This window comes from Oncorhynchus masou, chromosome 33, assembly GCF_036934945.1.
Source record: "Oncorhynchus masou masou isolate Uvic2021 chromosome 33, UVic_Omas_1.1, whole genome shotgun sequence".
Classification (NCBI taxonomy): domain Eukaryota; kingdom Metazoa; phylum Chordata; class Actinopteri; order Salmoniformes; family Salmonidae; genus Oncorhynchus; species Oncorhynchus masou.
The window spans coordinates 767,501-785,835 of record NC_088244.1 but is presented as its reverse complement, the minus strand read 5'-3'; the positions used below and the strand labels follow the sequence as shown (position 1 = coordinate 785,835).

The following is an 18,335-nucleotide window of genomic DNA, read 5'->3' as shown; positions in this document are numbered from 1 at the left end:
ATCAGTTATTAGGTTATTATATTACAAGGTAACAACTACAACAGGGTCAGTTATTACATCAGTTATTAGGTTATTATATTACATTTAAAAACTACAACAGGGTCAGTTATTACATCAGTTAGTTTATTATATTACAAGGTAACAACTACAACAGGGTCAGTTATTACATCAGTTATTAGGTTATTATATTACATTTAAAAACTATATAAGGTTAGTTATTACATAATATTATATTATAAGATAACAACTATACAAGGTTAGATGACATATTATTATATTTTAAGATAACAACTATACAAGGTTAGATTACATATTATTATATGACAAGGTATGATAGTAAATGTTATTATATGATAAGGTATGATATTACATATTATTATATGATAAGGTATGATATTACATGTTATTATATGATACGGTATGATATTACATCCTCTTACTGTTGGGCGCCTTCGGAAAGTATTCAGACCTCTTTGACTTTTTCCACAATTTGTTACATTACAGCCTTATTCTACAATGGATTGAATAAAAATAATTCCTCATCAGTCAACACACAACACCCCATAATGACATCACAATACCCCATAATAACACCACAACACCCCATAATGACATCACAATACCCCATAATGACATAACAACACCCCATAATGACATCACAATACTCCATAATGACATCACACTACTCCATAATGACATCACAATACTCCATAATGACATCACAATACTCCATAATGCCATCACAATACTCCATAATAACATCACAATACCCCATAATAACACCACAACACCCCATAATGATATCACAATACCCAATAATGACATCACAATACTCCATAATGACATCACAACACCCCATAATGACATCACAATACTCCATAATGACATCACAATACTCCATAATGACATCACAACACCACGTAATGACATCACAATACTCCATAATGACATCCCAATACTCCATAATGACATCACAACACCCCATAATGACATCACAATACTCCATAATGACATCACAATACTCCATAATGACATCACAGCACACCATGATGACATCACAATACCCCATAATGACATCACAGCACCCCATAATGACATCACAACACCCCATAATGACATCACAATACCCATAATGACATCACAACACCACATAATGACATCACAACACCTTATAATGGCATCACAATACTCCATAATGACATCACAATACTCCATAATGACATCACAATACTCCATAATCACATCACAATACCCCATAATAACATCACCACACCCCATGATGACGTCACAACACCCCATAATGACATCACAACACCTTATAATGGCATCACAATACTCCATAATGACATCACAACACCCCATAATGACATCACAATACCCCATAATGACATCACAACACCCCATAATGACATCACAACACCCCATAATGACATCACAACACCTTATAATGGCATCACAATACTCCATAATGACATCACAATACTCCATAATGACATCACAACACCCCGCAATGACATCACAATAGCCCATAATAACATCACAACACCCCATAATGACATCACAATACCCCATAATAACATCACAACACCCCATAATGACATCACAATACCCCATAATGACATCACAACACCCCATAATGGCATCACAATACTCCATAATGGCATCACAATACTCCATAATGACATCACAATACCCCATAATAACATCACAACACCCCATAATGACATCACAATAATCCATAATGACATCACAACACCCCATAATGACATCACAATAATCCATAATGACATCACAATACCCCATAATAACGTCACAACACCCCATAATTACGTCACAATAATCCATAATGACATCACAATACCCCATAATGACATCACAATACCCCATAATGACATCACAACACCCCATAATGACATCACAATACCCCATAATAACATCACAACACCCCATAATGACATCACAATAATCCATAATGACATCACAATAATCCATAATGACATCACAACACCCCATAATGACATCACAATAATCCATAATGACATCACAATACCCCATAATAACGTCACAACACCCCATAATTACGTCACAATAATCCATAATGACATCACAATACCCCATAATGACATCACAATACCCCATAATGACATCACAACACCCCATAATGACATCACAATACTCCATAATGACATCACAATACCCCATAACAACATCACAAAACCCCATAATGACATCACAACACCCCATAATGACATCACAACACCTTATAAAGGCATCACAACACCCCATAATGACATCACAATACTCCATAATGACAACACAATACCCGATAATGACATCACAATACCCCATAATGACATCACAACACCCCATGATGACATCACAATACCCCATAATGACATCACAACACCCCATAATGACATCACAACACCCCATAATGACATCACAATACCCATAATGACATCACAACACCCCATAATGACATCACAATACTCCATAATGACATCACAATACCCCGTAATAACATCACAACATCCCATAATGATATCACAATAATCCATAATGACATCACAATAACCCATAATAACATCACAACACCCCATAATGACAACACAATACCCCGTAATAACATCTCAACACCCCATAATGACATCACAATACCCCATAATAACATCACAACACCCCATAATGACATCCCAACCCCCCATAATGACATCACAACACCTTATAATGGCATCACAATACTCCATAATGATATCACAATACCCCATAATGACATCACAACATCCCATAATGACATTACAATACTCCATAATGACATCACAACACCCCATAATGACATCACAACACCCCATAATGACATCACAACACCCCATAATGACATCACAACACCTTATAATGGCATCACAATATTCCATAATGATATCACAATACCCCATAATGACATCACAACATCCCATAATGACATCACAATACTCCATAATGACATCACAACACCCCATAATGACATCACAACACCTTATAAAGGCATCACAACACCCCATAATGACATCACAATACTCCATAATGACAACACAATACCCCATAATGACATCACAATACCCCATAATGACATCACAACACCCCATAATGACATCACAATACTCCATAATGACATCACAATACCCCATAATGACATCACAATACCCCATAATGACATCACAATACCCCATAATAACATCACAACACCCCATAATGACATCACAATAATCCATAATGACATCACAACACCCCATAATGACATCACAATAATCCATAATGACATCACAATACCCCATAATAACGTCACAACACCCCATAATTACGTCACAATAATCCATAATGACATCACAATAGCCCATAATGACATCACAATACCCCATAATGACATCACAACACCCCATAATGACATCACAATACCCCATAATAACATCACAATACCCCATAATGACATCACAATACCCCATAATGACATCACAACACCCCATAATGGCATCACAATACTCCATAATGGCATCACAATACTCCATAATGACATCACAATACCCCATAATAACATCACAACACCCCATAATGACATCACAATAATCCATAATGACATCACAATAATCCATAATGACATCACAACACCCCATAATGACATCACAATAATCCATAATGACATCACAATACCCCATAATAACATCACAACACCCCATAATTACGTCACAATAATCCATAATGACATCACAATACCCCATAATGACATCACAATACCCCATAATGACATCACAACACCCCATAATGATATCACAACACCCCATAATGACATCACAAACCTTATAATGGCATCACAACACCCCATAATGACATCACAGTACTCCATAATGACAACACAATACCCCATAATGACATCACAATACCCCATAATGACATCACAACACCCCATAATGACATCACAATACTCCATAATGACATCACAATACCCCATAACATCACAACACCCCATAATGACATCACAACACCCCATAATGACATCACAACACCTTATAAAGGCATCACAACACCCCATAATGACATCACAATACTCCATAATGACAACACAATACCCGATAATGACATCACAATACCCCATAATGACATCACAACACCCCATGATGACATCACAATACCCCATAATGACATCACAACACCCCATAATGACATCACAACACCCCATAATGACATCACAATACCCATAATGACATCACAACACCCCATAATGACATCACAATACTCCATAATGACATCACAATACCCCGTAATAACATCACAACATCCCATAATGATATCACAATAATCCATAATGACATCACAATAACCCATAATAACATCACAACACCCCATAATGACAACACAATACCCCGTAATAACATCTCAACACCCCATAATGACATCACAATACCCCATAATAACATCACAACACCCCATAATGACATCCCAACCCCCCATAATGACATCACAACACCTTATAATGGCATCACAATACTCCATAATGACATCACAACACCCCATAATAACATCACAACACCCCATAATGACATCACAACACCCCATAATGACATCACAACACCTTATAATGGCATCACAATATTCCATAATGATATCACAATACCCCATAATGACATCACAACATCCCATAATGACATCACAATACTCCATAATGACATCACAACACCCCATAATGACATCACAACACCCCATAATGACATCACAACACCTTATAATGGCATCACAATATTCCATAATGATATCACAATACCCCATAATGACATCACAACATCCCATAATGACATCACAATACTCCATAATGACATCACAACACCCCATAATGACATCACAACACCTTATAAAGGCATCACAACACCCCATAATGACATCACAATACTCCATAATGACAACACAATACCCCATAACAACATCACAACACCCCATAATGACATCACAACACCCCATAATGACATCACAACACCTTATAAAGGCATCACAACACCCCATAATGACATCACAATACTCCATAATGACAACACAATACCCGATAATGACATCACAATACCCCATAATGACATCACAACACCCCATGATGACATCACAATACCCCATAATGACATCACAACACCCCATAATGACATCACAACACCCCATAATGACATCACAATACCCATAATGACATCACAACACCCCATAATGACATCACAATACTCCATAATGACATCACAATACCCCGTAATAACATCACAACATCCCATAATGATATCACAATAATCCATAATGACATCACAATAACCCATAATAACATCACAACACCCCATAATGACAACACAATACCCCGTAATAACATCTCAACACCCCATAATGACATCACAATACCCCATAATGACATCACAACACCTTATAATGGCATCACAATACTCCATAATGACATCACAACACCCCATAATAACATCACAACACCCCATAATGACATCACAACACCCCATAATGACATCACAACACCTTATAATGGCATCACAATATTCCATAATGATATCACAATACCCCATAATGACATCACAACATCCCATAATGACATCACAATACTCCATAATGACATCACAACACCCCATAATGACATCACAACACCCCATAATGACATCACAACACCTTATAATGGCATCACAATATTCCATAATGATATCACAATACCCCATAATGACATCACAACATCCCATAATGACATCACAATACTCCATAATGACATCACAACACCCCATAATGACATCACAACACCTTATAAAGGCATCACAACACCCCATAATGACATCACAATACTCCATAATGACAACACAATACCCCATAATGACATCACAATACCCCATAATGACATCACAACACCCCATAATGACATTACAATACTCCATAATGACATCACAATACCCCATAATAACATCACAACACCCCATAATGACATCACAACACCCCATAATGACATCACAACACCTTATAATGGCATCACAATACTCCATACTGATATCACAATACCCCACAATGACATCACAACACCCCATAATGACATCACAATACTTCATATTAACATCACAATACCCCATAATAACATCACAACACCCCATAATGACATCACAATACCTCATAATAACATCACAACATCCCATAATGACATCACAATACTCCATAATGACATCACAATACCCCATAATAACATCACAACACCCCATAATGACATCACAATACTTCATATTAACATCACAATACCCCATAATAACATCACAACACCCCTTAATGACATCACAATACTCCATAATGACATCACAACATCCCATAATGACATCACAATACTCCATAATGACATCACAGTACCCCATAATAACATCACAACACCCCATAATGACATCACAATACCCCATAATAACATCACAACATCCCATAATGACATCACAATACTCCATAATGACATCACAGTACCCCATAATAACATCACAACACCCCATAATGACATCACAATACTCCATAATGACATCACAATACCCCATAATGCTAAAGCGAAAACAAATGTGTTAAAAATATACAACAGAAATACGTTATTTACTTAAGTATTCAGACCCTTTGCTCTGAGACTCTAAATTGAGCTGAGGTGCATCCTGTTTCTATTGATTATCCTTGAGATGTTTCGACATCTTGATTGGAGTCCACATGTGGTAAAATCAAGTGATTGGACATGATTTGGAAAGGCACACACCTGTCTATATAAGGTCCTGCAGTTGACAGTGCATGTCAGAGCAAAAACCAAGCCATGAGGTCGAAGGAAATGTCCGTACACCTCCGAGACAGGATTGTGTCGAGGCACAGATCTGGGGAAGGGTAACAAAACATTTCTGCAGCATTGAAGGTCCCAGGTATTTATGGTAGAGTGGCCAGACAGAAGCCACTCCTCAGTATAAGGCACATGACAGCCCGCTTGGAGTTTGTCAAAAAGCACCTTATGACTCTTAGACCATGAGAAACAAGATCCTCTGGTCTGATGAAACCAAGATTTAACTTTTCGGCTTGAACGCCAAGCGTTACCTCTGGAGGAAACCTGCCACCGTCCCTACGGTGAAGCATGGTGGTGGCAGCATCATAATGTGAGCTTGTTTTTCAGCAGCAGGGACTGGGAGACTAGTCAGGATAGAGGTAAAGATGAACGGAGCAAAGTACAGAGATCCTTGATGAAAACCTGCTCCAGAGCACTCAGGTCCTCAGACTGGGGCGAAGGTTCATTGTGCAACAGGACAACGACCCTAAGCACACAGCAAGATAATGCAGGAGTGGCTTCGCAACAAGTCTCTGAATGTAATTGACTGGCCCTGGTAGAGCCCGGACTTGAACCTGATCAAACATTTTTGGAGAGACCTGAAAATAGCTGTGCAGCAAAGTTCAAATCAAATCACATCAAAGTTTATTTGTCCCATCCGCCAAACACAACAAGAGTAAACTAAAGTAAAAAATGATAAAAAGCAACATAACAATAACGAGGCTATGTACAGAGGGTTCTGGTACCGGGTCAATGTGCAGGGGTACAGGTTAGTCAAGGTCATTTGTACATTTAGGTTGTGTGACTATGCATAATAATGAACAGCAAGTAGCAGCAGTGTAAAATCAAATGGGGGGAGGGGGTGTCAATGTAAATAGTCTGGTGGCCATTTGATTAATTGTTCAGCAGTCTTATGGCTTGGGGCTATTTGTATTTGTATTTATTATGGATCCCCATTAGCAGCAGCTAAGATGATTTGGATGGACTCTGTCATTCCTGTAGAGAATCTTCTCTTTCCAGAAGGTGTCAAAGTTATATATTTAAGTGATTCCAGCAGAGCTACAGTAATCTTTTAGCCAGATGTGTAATGCCAACAGTCTGCTGAATCTTTCACACCCGCTGTCCAACGATGGTACTGGACCTGAAATTATTGCCTGTTTTTTGGAGTCTTTTAATGCTAAAATCAGTTCTTTAAAATCCATTTTCAAATGTTCTGAGCTAGCCCTCCTGAATGAGGGAAGCAGCCTTGTTATGTCCTGTACTCGTGCTCCAGTGGTAGAACAGTCAGAAGCAGCCTTGTTATGTCCTGTACTCGTGTTCCTGTGGTAGAACAGACTGAAACAGCCTTGTTATGTCCTGTACTCGTGCTCCTGTGGTAGAACAGTCTGAAGCAGCCTTGTTATGTCCTGTACTCGTGCTCCTGTGGTAGATCAGTCTGAAACAGCCTTGTTATGTCCTGTACTCGTGTTCCTGTGGTAAATCAGTCTGAAGCAGCCTTGTTATGTCCTGTACTCGTGTTCCTGTGGTAAATCAGTCTGAAGCAGCCTTGTTATGTCCTGTACTCGTGCTCCTGTGGTAGATCAGTCTGAAACAGCCTTGTTATGTCCTGTACTCGTGTTCCTGTGGTAGAACAGTCTGAAGCAGCCTTGTTATGTCCTGTACTCGTGTTCCTGTGGTAGAACAGTCTGAAGCAGCCTTGTTATGTCCTGTTCTCGTGCTCCTGGGTAGAACAGTCTGAAGCAGCCTTGTTATGTCCTGTACTCGTGCTCCTGGGTAGAACAGTCTGAAGCAGCCTTGTTATGTCCTGTACTCGTGTTCCTGTGGTAGAACAGTCTGAAGCAGCCTTGTTATGTCCTGTACTCGTGTTCCTGTGGTAGAACAGTCTGAAGCAGCCTTGTTATGTCCTGTACTCGTGCTCCTGGGTAGAACAGTCTGAAACAGCTTTGTTATGTCCTGTACTCGTGTTCCTGTGGTAGAACAGTCAGTAGCAGCCTTGTTATGTCCTGTACTCGTGTTCCTGTGGTAGAACAGTCTGAAGCAGCCTTGTTATGTCCTGTACTCGTGTTCCTGTGGTAGAACAGTCAGTAGCAGCCTTGTTATGTCCTGTACTCGTGTTCCTGTGGTAGAACAGTCTGAAACAGCCTTGTTATGTCTTGTACTCGTGTTCCTGTGGTAGAACTGAAGCAGCCTTGTTATGTCCTGTACTCGTGTTCCTGTGGTAGAACAGACTGAAGCAGCCTTGTTATGTCCTGTACTCGTGTTCCTGTGGTAGAACAGTCTGAAGCAGCCTTGTTATGTCCTGTCCTCGTGTTCCTGTGGTAGAACAGTCAGTAGCAGCCTTGTTATGTCCTGTACTCGTGTTCCTGTGGTAGAACAGTCTGAAACAGCCTTGTTATGTCTTGTACTCGTGTTCCTGTGGTAGAACAGTCTGAAGCAGCCTTGTTATGTCCTGTACTCGTGTTCCTGTGGTAGAACAGTCAGTAGCAGCCTTGTTATGTCCTGTACTCGTGCTCCTGGGTAGAACAGTCTGAAGCAGCCTTGTTATGTCCTGTACTCGTGCTCCTGGGTAGCACAGGGTTTTTGCCTTGGGGACCGAGATGTTTCTCACCACAGAGCGGCCTATGATGCTGGTGATGTTGAAAGGGCCGGTCTCTCAGGCAGCCTCACGGTCTGATGAGGGTAGGAGCTCCGAGGATCTGAACCCGAGGTAGAAGCCACCGGAGAGGGAGACAGAGCCGAGGATAAAGACGCAGGTACCTCCGGATCCGATCTTGAATGGGAAGCCCCCAATGAAGAATGCGCCGGAACCTCTGGATCCAGGGCGGCAAAGCTGTTTCTGGTCTGTGTCAGTTCAGGGCTCAACATCTCCATGGAGACCCCGTTGCCAGGGGACGCCTTCTTCGACTTCCACGGCGAGTGACGTACCTCCATGGTTGGATGGTTGGGTTGAGATCAGCTCCAATCTCCAGGAAAGGGGGAGACCCCTTCGGGGATGGAACCCAGCCTTGCACTGGCCAGTTGGCTGTGGAGAGTTGACATGGAGGTAAAACTTCCACTGGACCAGAGCGCCGTAAGGCTACTGGAGTGGAAGAAAAAGAAAAAGTAGGTGGGTGTGGATTCCCAGCATTTTATGCAGGTTTGCTACTTGCTTGCTAAGAGTAGCTACTTTGCTCCTGTAGTCCTCCGCAAGCTAGCAGTTGCGACATTGAAAGTCAACGCGGTCCACATTGTCCCGGAACTAAGCAAAGTAAACGCAACTCCTGCAACGTTGAAAACCTCCATTTGAGACCGCCGAGCCAGCTAGGCTAGCTCTCCTCCTATATGGAATCTGTCAGGATCCCAGGACAGATAGCAGCGCTCATAGCAATTTAGTCCAACAGAGCCGCAGGATTCAAAACAAAATAAAATTATAGAAAAACACTGTCAGCTTTAAAACCTGGGTCTTTAGTTCAGGTTTCACCCCTCTTCACTCTTCTTTACACCACTGCTAGAAGCTGTTAAGGAGCCTTTTGGTCCTAGACTTGGCGCTCCGGTACCACTTGCCGTGCGGTTGCAAAAGCTTGAGAGGATCTGCAGAGAAGAATGGGAGAAACTCCCCAAATACAGGTGTGCCAAGCTTGTAGCATCATAGCCAAGAAGACTCAAGGCTGTAATCGCTGCCAGAGGTTCTTCAACTAAGTACTGAGTAAAGGGTCTGAATACCTACGTAATAGTGATATTTACATTTTTATTTTTAATACATTTACTAAACTTTAAAAAAATATGTTTTTGCTTTGTCGTCATCGGGTATTGTGTGTACATTGATGAGGGTAAAAAACACTTTAATCAATTTTAGAATAAGGCTGTAACGTAACAAAATGTGTAAAAAGTTAAGTGGTCTAGATGGAGTGTTACAGTAGTCTAGATGGAGTGTTACAGTAGTCTAGATGGAGTGTTACAGTAGTCTAGATGGAGTGTTACAGTAGTCTAAATGGAGTTCTAGATGGAGTGTTACAGTAGTCTAGATGGAGTGTTACAGTAGTCTAGATGGAGTGTTACAGTAGCCTAGATGGAGTGTTACAGTAGCCTAGATGGAGTGTTACAGTAGCCTAGATGGAGTGTTACAGTAGTCTAGATGGAGTGTTACAGTAGCCTAGATGGAGTGTTACAGTAGTCTAGATGGAGTGTTACAGTAGCCTAGATGGAGTGTTACAGTAGTCTAAATGGAGTTCTAGATGGAGTGTTACAGTAGCCTAGATGGAGTGTTACAGTAGTCTAAATGGAGTTCTAGATGGAGTGTTACAGTAGTCTAGATGGAGTGTTACAGTAGCCTAGATGGAGTGTTACAGTAGCCTAGATGGAGTGTTACAGTAGCCTAGATGGAGTGTTACAGTAGTCTAGATGGAGTGTTACAGTAGCCTAGATGGAGTGTTACAGTAGTCTAGATGGAGTGTTACAGTAGCCTAGATGGAGTGTTACAGTAGTCTAAATGGAGTTCTAGATGGAGTGTTACAGTAGCCTAGATGGAGTGTTACAGTAGTCTAAATGGAGTTCTAGATGGAGTGTTACAGTAGTCTAGATGGAGTGTTACAGTAGCCTAGATGGAGTGTTACAGTAGCCTAGATGGAGTGTTACAGTAGTCTAGATGGAGTTCTAGATGGAGTGTTACAGTAGTCTAAATGGAGTTCTAGATGGAGTGTTACAGTAGTCTAGATGGAGTGTTACAGTAGCCTAGATGGAGTGTTACAGTAGCCTAGATGGAGTGTTACAGTAGTCTAAATGGAGTTCTAGATGGAGTGTTACAGTAGTCTAGATGGAGTGTTACAGTAGTCTAGATGGAGTGTTACAGTAGTCTAGATGGAGTGTTACAGTAGTCTAGATGGAGTGTTACAGTAGTCTAGATGGAGTGTTACAGTAGTCTAGATGGAGTGTTACAGTAGCCTAGATGGAGTGTTACAGTAGTCTAGATGGAGTGTTACAGTAGTCTAGATGGAGTGTTATAGTAGCCTAGATGGAGTGTTACAGTAGTCTAAATGGAGTTCTAGATGGAGTGTTACAGTAGTCTAGATGGAGTGTTACAGTAGTCTAGATGGAGTGTTACAGTAGTCTAGATGGAGTGTTACAGTAGCCTAGATGGAGTGTTACAGTAGTCTAGATGGAGTGTTACAGTAGCCTAGATGGAGTGTTACAGTAGTCTAAATGGAGTTCTAGATGGAGTGTTACAGTAGCCTAGATGGAGTGTTACAGTAGTCTAAATGGAGTTCTAGATGGAGTGTTACAGTAGTCTAGATGGAGTGTTACAGTAGTCTAGATGGAGTGTTACAGTAGTCTAGATGGAGTGTTACAGTAGTCTAGATGGAGTGTTACAGTAGCCTAGATGGAGTGTTACAGTAGCCTAGATGGAGTGTTACAGTAGTCTAGATGGAGTGTTACAGTAGTCTAGATGGAGTGTTACAGTAGCCTAGATGGAGTGTTACAGTAGTCTAGATGGAGTGTTACAGTAGTCTAGATGGAGTGTTACAGTATTCTACTGTAGATGTTACTATAAAATATGTTAAGTGCGTTACACACTGTCTCAGTCAACTCTCTCTCCTTCCTCTCTCCCTCCTCTAGGTGTATACCTTTAACTCGGTGCGTAAGTCCATGTCCACGGTGGTCCAGCAACGAGACGGATCCTTCAGACTCTACAGTAAAGGAGCTTCTGAGATACTACTGAAGAAGTGAGGGAGGAGGAGGAGGAGGAGGAGGAGGAAGCGGGGGGAGGAGAGGGAGGGAAGTAGAAACAAAACCAATGAAATGTACACTATACTTCTCCACAATATCACCAATTCTACTAATATCTCTCTCTCTCTGTGTCTCTCACTCGCTCTCTCTCAATTAAATTAAATTCGATTTAGGGGCTTTATTGGTATGGAAAACATATGTCTACATTGCCAAAGCAAGTGAAGTAGATAATAAACCAAAGTGAAATAAAACATAAACATTAACAGTAAACACTACATTTACAAAAGTTCCAAAAGAATAAAGACATTACGAATGTCATATTATGTGCAAATGGTTAAAGTACAAAGGGGAAACTAAATAAACATAAATATGGGTTGTATTTACAATGGTGTTTGTTCTTCACTGGTTGCCATTTTCTTGTGGCAACAGGTCACAAATGTTGCTGCTGTGATGGAACACTGTGGTATTTCACCCAGTAGATATGGGAGTTTATTCAAATTGGGTTTGTTTTCCAATTATGTTTCTATCTGTGTAATCTGAGGGAAATATGTGTCTCTAATATGGTCATACTTTTGGCAAGAGTTTAGGAAGTGCAGCTCAGTTTCTACCACTTTTTGTGGGCAGTGAGCACATAGCTTGTCTTCTCTTGAGAGCCATGTCTGCCTACAGCGACCTTTCTCAATAGCAAGGCTCTGCTCAGTCTGTACATAGTCAAGGCTTTCCTTAAGTTTGGGTCAGTCACAGTGGTCAGGTATTCTTCCACTGTGTACTCTCTGTTTAGGGTCAAAAAGCATTTTAGTTTGCTCAGCTTTTTGGTTAATTCTTTCCAATGTGTCAAGTAATGATCTTTTTGTTTTCTCATGATTTGGTTGGGTCTAATTGTGCTGCTGTCTTGGGGCTCTGTATTGTCTGTTTGTGAACAGAGCCCCAGGACCAGCTTGCTTGGCATACCCTTAGCCAGGTTCATCTCTCTGTAGTTGAGTGCTTTGTTATGAAAGGTTTGGGAATCGCTTCCTTTTAGGTGGTTGTAGAATTTAACAGCTCTTTTCTGGATTTTGATAAATGAGCGGGTTTCGGCCTAATTCTTCCCTGCATACATTATTTGGAGTTTGTAAGTCGCTCTGGATAAGAGCGTCTGCCAAATGACTTAAATGTAAATGTTTTACGTTGTACACAGATAATATTTTGCAGAATTCTGCATGCAGAGTCTCAATTTGGTGTTTATCCCAATTTGTGAATTCGTGGTTGGTGAGCAGACCCCAGACCTCACAACCATTAAGGGCAATGGGTTCCATAACTGATTCAAGTATTTTTAGCCAGATCCTATTTGGTATGTTGAATTTTATGTTCCTTTTGATGGCATAGAAGGCCCTTCTTGCCTTGTCTCAGCTTGTTCACAGCTTTGTAGAAGTTTCCTGTGGCGCTGATGTTTAGGCCGAGGTATGTATAGTTTTTTTGTGTGCTCTAGGGCAATAGTGTCTAGATGCAAGTTGTATTTGTTGTCCTGGCAACTGGACCTTTTTTGGAACACCATTATTGTTGTCTTACTGAGATTTACTGTCAGGGCCCAGGTCTGGCAGAATCTGTGCAGAATATCTAGGTGCTGCTGTAGGCCCTCCTTGGTTGGTGACAGAAGCACCAGATCATCAGCAAACAGTAGACATTTGACTTCAGATTCTAGTAGGGTGAGGCCGGGTGCCGCAGACTATTGTCGTGCCCTCGCCAATTCATTGATCTATATGTTGAAGAGGGTGGGGCTTTAGCTGCATCCCTGTCTCACCACATGGCCCTGTGGAAAGAAATGTATTTTTTGGCTATTTTAACCACACACTTGTTGTTTGTGTACATGAATTTTATAATGTTGTATATTTTACCCCCAACACCACTTTCCATCAATTTGTATAGCAGACCCTCATGCAAAGCAATCAACAAAGCAAGAGAAGACTGGTTTGTTTGGTTTGTTTGTTTGTCAATTAGGGTGTGCAGGGTGAATACATGGTCTGTCGTACGGTAAAAAGCCAATTTGACATTTGCTCAGTTCATTGTTTTCACTGAGGAAATGTACTAGTCTGTTAATGATAATGCAGAGGATTTTCCCAAGGTTGCTGTTGATTCATATCCCACGGTAGTTATTGGGGTCAAATTTGTCTTTACTTTTGTGGATTGGGGTGATCAGTCCTTGGTTCCAAATATTGGGGAAGATGCCAGAGCTAAGGATGATGTTATTAAATAGTTTTAGTATAGCCAATTGTTTGTATTGTTTTATATATTCACCATAGTGAAGGAGTAGGCTCAGGTTTTCTGGGTTTCTTTCTTAGGTTTTTGCATTCTTCATCAAACCATTTGTCATTGTTGTTAATTTTCTAAGGTAGTCTGCTTGACATTTTTAGATTTCATAGGGAAGCTGAGAGGTCAAATATACTGTTTAGGTTTTCTACTGCCAAGTTTATACCTTCACTATTACAGTGAAACATTTTGTCCAGGAAGTTGTCTTAAAGGGATTGAATTTGTTGTTGCCTAATTGTTTTTTGGTAGGTTTCCAAACTGCATTCCTTCCATCTATAGCATTTCTTAATGTTACTCAGTTCCTTTGGCTTTGATGCCTCATGGTTGAGTATTGCTCTGTTTAAGTAGACTGTGATTTTGCTGTGGTCTGATAGGGGTGTCAGTGGGCTGACTGAACACTCAGACTCTGGGTTAAGATCGGTGTACCTACCCTAGGAGTCCCCTTGAAGCTTACCATTGACTATGTACTGACCCAGCATGCGACAGAGCTACAGGAGTTGTGACCTGTTTTTGTTGGTTGTTTTGTCATAGTTGTGCCTAGGGGGGCATATGGGGGAGGGAATGTTGTCACCTCCAGGTAGGTGTTTGTCTCCCTGTGTGCTGAGGGTGTCAGGTTCTTGTCCGGTTCTGGCATTTAGGTCACCACAGACTAGTACATGTCCCTGGGCCTGGAAATGGTTGATCTCCCCCTGTAGGATGGAGAAGCTGTCTTCATTAAAGTATGGAGATTCAATTGGGAGGATGTAGTTAGAACACAGGAGGACATTTTTTTCTGTTAAGATAATTTCCTTATTAATTTTAATTGAATTTCTAGCTAGACGTAAAATGTTCCTGTTTTGACTAATTGAATAGAGTGGGTTAGGTCTGCTCTATAACAAAATAGCAAACCCCCTGAATCTCTCATACACCTGGTAGTGTGGTGGATGGTACTACCAGCTCTCTGTAACCAGGGCAACCAGTGGGTCCATCTCCTCTATACCACCCACCTGGTAGTGTGGTGGATGGTACTACCAGCTCTCTGTAACCTAGAGGGCAACCAGTGGGTCCATCTCCTCTATACCACCCACCTGGTAGTGTAGTGGATGGTACTACCAGCTCTCTGTAACCTAGAGGGCAACCAGTGGGTCCATCTCCTCTATACCACCCACCTGGTAGTGTGGTGGATGGTACTACCAGCTCTCTGTAACATAGAGGGCAACCAGTGGGTCCATCTCCTCTATACCACCCACCTGGTAGTGTGGTGGATGGGACTACCAGCTCTCTGTAACCTAGAGGGCAACCAGTGGGTCCATCTCCTCTATACCACCCACCTGGTAGTGTGGTGGATGGTACTACCAGCTCTCTGTAACCTAGAGGGCAACCAGTGGGTCCATCTCCTCTATACCACCCACCTGGTAGTGTGGTGGATGGTACTACCAGCTCTCTGTAACCTAGAGGGCAACCAGTGGGTCCATCTCCTCTATACCACCCACCTGGTAGTGTGGTGGATGGGACTACCAGCTCTCTGTAACCTAGAGGGCAACCAGTGGGTCCATCTCCTCTATACCACCCACCTGGTAGTGTGGTGGATGGTACTACCAGCTCTCTGTAACCTAGAGGGCAACCAGTGGGTCCATCTCCTCTATACCACCCACCTGGTAGTGTGGTGGATGGGACTACCAGCTCTCTGTAACCTAGAGGGCAACCAGTGGGTCCATCTCCTCTATACCACCCACCTGGTAGTGTGGTGGATGGTACTACCAGCTCTCTGTAACCTAGAGTGCAACCAGTGGGTCCATCTCCTCTATACCACCCACCTGGTAGTGTGGTGGATGGTACTACCAGCTCTCTGTAACCTAGAGGGCAACCAGTGGGTCCATCTCCTCTATACCACCCACATGGTAGTGTGGTGGATGGTACTACCAGCTCTCTGTAACCTAGAGGGCAACCAGTGGGTCCATCTCCTCTATACCACCCACCTGGTAGTGTGGTGGATGGGACTACCAGCTCTCTGTAACCTAGAGGGCAACCAGTGGGTCCATCTCCTCTATACCACCCACCTGGTAGTGTGGTGGATGGTACTACCAGCTCTCTAAAACCTAGAGGGCAACCAGTGGGTCCATCTCCTCTATACCACCCACCTGGTAGTGTGGTGGATGGTACTACCAGCTCTCTGTAACCTAGAGGGCAACCAGTGGGTCCATCTCCTCTATACCACCCACCTGGTAGTGTGGTGGATGGTACTACCAGCTCTCTGTAACCTAGAGTGCAACCAGTGGGTCCATCTCCTCTATACCACCCACCTGGTAGTGTGGTGGATGGTACTACCAGCTCTCTGTAACCTAGAAGGCAACCAGTGGGTCCATCTCCTCTATACCACCCACCTGGTAGTGTGGTGGATGGTACTACCAGCTCTCTGTAACCTAGAGGGCAACCAGTGGGTCCATCTCCTCTATACCACCCACCTGGTAGTGTGGTGGATGGGACTACCAGCTCTCTGTAACCTAGAGGACAACCAGTGGGTCCATCTCCTCTATACCACCCACCTGGTAGTGTGGTGGATGGTACTACCAGCTCTCTGTAACCTAGAGGGCAACCAGTGGGTCCATCTCCTCTATACCACCACCTGGTAGTGTGGTGGATGGGACTACCAGCTCTCTGTAACCTAGAGGGCAACCAGTGGGTCCATCTCCTTTATATCATGTTTCTTGTATGATGACAATATAAGTAAACCAGATGGCGCCGACAGAGATGCGTTTATGCGTTATTCTCACGTTGTTGCCCCAGGAAATCTCAAGTCTTATTACATGCAGCCGGGAAGAACTATTGGATATAAGAGCAACGTCAACTTACCAACATTACAACCAGGAATATGACTTCCCCGAAGCAGATCCTCTCCCAGGATCCACCCAGGACAAAGGAACTAATTCCAGTAGTCAACCCAAAACAATGGTGCCGCGGAAGGGGCAGACGAAGCGGCCACACGGCAATCCAACAAGCGAAATACAAGGTGTACCTTGTCCTTGTACTGGCATTTCGCTTGTTGGATTGCCTTGCGGAGGGAATAACTACACTATTTATATTCAGACCTATTTCCAGATCTCTTTCGATGTGCACGTCAACGGAGCCTGGCCGGGTGGCCGCTTCGTTCAACGGCTCAGTTCTCAATTCAATGGCTCAGACACGAGATGTTTGTGGCTGTTCTACAGGAAACCACAGACTACAAAAACAAAAACAGCCATGTCACGGAGACCGACGTCACTCTTCCAGACAAACTAAACACCTTCTTTGCTCCTTTGCCCGCTTTGAGAATAATACATTCACGGCCCACTAACAAGGTCTGCGCCCCCCCTTCTCCATGGCTGAGTAAAAGGTTTAAACATGTTAACCCTTGCAAGGCTGCTGGCCCAGACGGCTGCGTCCTCAGAGTACACACACTCACTTCTGTCACCATGAAGTGCTTTGAGAGACTAGTCAATGATCATATCACCTCCATGTTATCGGCCACCCTAGACCCACTTCATTTTGCATACCGCCCCAACAG

General features: G+C 42.3%; 1 pseudogene; it reads left to right on the top strand.

The window, feature by feature from the left end:
• LOC135527669 (plasma membrane calcium-transporting ATPase 3-like) overlaps window positions 1-18,335 on the top strand; it is a 151,624-nt pseudogene that overhangs the window by 80,894 nt on the left and 52,395 nt on the right.